General features: G+C 31.7%; 1 non-coding gene across 1 annotated transcript; it reads left to right on the top strand.

Annotated features, from left to right (window-relative positions):
• The first annotated feature begins 2,055 nt into the window (after positions 1 to 2,055).
• On the top strand, positions 2,056 to 2,162 carry LOC123836181 (U6 spliceosomal RNA). Its single transcript, XR_006788881.1, has one exon. It is a non-coding gene; the product is annotated as a U6 spliceosomal RNA (small nuclear RNA).
• Positions 2,163 to 2,430: the final 268 nt, after the last annotated feature.

Below are 2,430 nucleotides of genomic sequence, written 5' to 3'. Positions count from 1 at the left end.
AAAGCCTCAGGCATGTTAAATTTGCCATTAGCAAAATATTTTAATTTACAAGGACCACAGACTAGAGAAAAAGAAAGAGGGTTTATCCTGTCCCTATTTAAGTTGAAACTACAAAGGCTATATATGTTTCCATTTTTAGCTGCCAAATTGTTACTATGTAAGCATTTTTAAGAATGTCCTTTTTATCTAGCTGCCTTATAAAATGGATAAAATGTCAAAATACTCTTCTAAAACAATTTTAAAATTCAGTAACAATTTTAAATTGAGCAGCTTCAATATTTTTAAATGGTACTTTAACACAGATATGATTCTTTTTTTTTTTTTAAGATTTTATTTATTTATTTGACAGAGAGAGACACAGCGAGAGAGGGAACACAAACAGGGGGAGTGGGAGAGGGAGAAGCAGGCTCCCCGCAGAGCAGGGAGCCCGATGTGGGACTCGATCCCAGGACCCTGGGATCATGACCTGAGCCGAAGGCAGTCGCTCAACCGACTGAGCCACCCAGGCGCCCCACAGATATGATTCTTATGAATGCCTAAACACAACTAGGATTTATGTATATATCTATTAAAATTTTTCCCTTTTTATTGAGTTATTACAAAATTATGTTTTAACTAACATAGACCTATTATTAGCTTTCATTAAGAAAATTATCTATAAACTAGTATATAATCACATAGTCAACCATTTTCTTTTTTTTTTTTTTTAAGATTTTATTTATTTACTTGAGAGAGAGAGAGAATGAGCAGGGGGAGGGGCAGAGGGAGAAGCAGACTCCCTGCTGAGCAAGAAGCCTGATGCGGGACTTGATCCCAGGACCCTGGGATCATGACCTGAGCCGGAGGCAGACGCTTAACTGACTGAGCTACCCAGGTGCCCCAGCCCAACATTTTCTAATCTTTTACTTATGAACTCTCCACATTTTAAAAAAGTATTTTGTCCATTTTTGTATGATATATAATAAAAAAGTGAGCCTAAGTGAAAAATTTTTGTATTAGCATATCAACAAAAAATAAAATCTAATATTTATTTAAATAATAATTTTAATGTTAAAATATTTAAAATTATAATATCTAATAATTTAAAAACATGTAAGGATAACTTTAGACTCTTTATTCAGTAAGAAAACAAAGATGCTTAATTTCCTTTGAATTATGTAAGACAAAGCCTACTTTGTAAAGAATAATACTTACAATGAAATATGTTTTATTTTGGAACTGAATATATGTTAAAGATACATATTAATGTGTAACTCCATGTTATACATCAAAAAGAGCAAAAACACCTTTCACGACCTTGCAATTTTAGCATATTCTTCAAAAACTGAACTTGTTTGTTTAAAAATTTTTTTTCCATTGATGAGGCAAAAGCAGTGTTTCCAGGCTATTTCTGAAGATCTTTCCACAAATAAAGTAATTTCTTTGGGGTACAGTAATTATGTCACAATACATGGATTACAAATTGTTTTCTCATTTCTCATTACATGGTTTACAAATTAAGTTTTTGAAGTCTGTCTCTTGAAGAACTATTTAAGAATATAGCTCCTGGATCTGGTAAAGAATAGTTTTTGTATTATAACCACCAAAGAAGCAGAACTGCCTGCTTCTTGGTATGACTAAATGATAAGATTGATTTATTATAGTAATGAACAACATCAAAATTGAGGAGAGTAAACTTTTCCATTGCACTATAATATATAACTCTTTCATAACAATTTTATCAGAATTTTTCCACAGATAAGACCATATCACGGACGATGAAAGCATTAACAGATCTCTTGAGCCTGTCAATTTGTTTTATACAATGTACAATCAGAAAATTTTATATGAATAACATTTTATCTGTACAAAATTATCCTTTCATTTGACAATTTTCCCCATGAATTTCTTATAATAGTGACAAGCTAATTCAGAAATATAAATTATAGCGGGGCAATGTAAAATATTTCTGGCATCTCTCTTTTTATAAGGTAAATGTATAAATCATTGTGATTTTCCAGGGGCTTGTTGAGAAATCTCAAAGATAATTTTAATTTTAATTTAAAAAGACATCGAGTGCTTGTTTTGGCAGCACATGTACCAAAATTGGGATGATGTTAGAGAAGATAGCATGGCTTCTGCACAGGTATGACATGCAAATTTGTAAAGCATTCCATGTTTTTTCAGCAAATATTCTCATACAAAGAATGAAGTTGGACTCTAACATTATATCATATACAAGAGATTAACTTAAAGTGAATCAAAACTGTTAAAAGAAAACATATGAAAAAAGCTTCAAGACATTGGATTTGGCACCGTGGTTGCTTGGATATGACACTAAAAGCATAGACAATGAAAGAAAAAATAAATTGGACTATATCAAAATTTAAAACTTTTGTGTATCAAAACACACTGTCAACAGAGTGAAAAGGAAACCCATGAAATGGGAGG

This window comes from Mirounga angustirostris, unplaced genomic scaffold (assembly GCF_029215605.1).
Source record: "Mirounga angustirostris isolate CCGP_5_RB_7025 unplaced genomic scaffold, mMirAng1.0.hap1 SCAF_12, whole genome shotgun sequence".
Classification (NCBI taxonomy): domain Eukaryota; kingdom Metazoa; phylum Chordata; class Mammalia; order Carnivora; family Phocidae; genus Mirounga; species Mirounga angustirostris.
The sequence above is the reverse complement of the archived record's forward strand: the minus strand, read 5'-3'. Positions and strand labels throughout refer to the sequence as shown.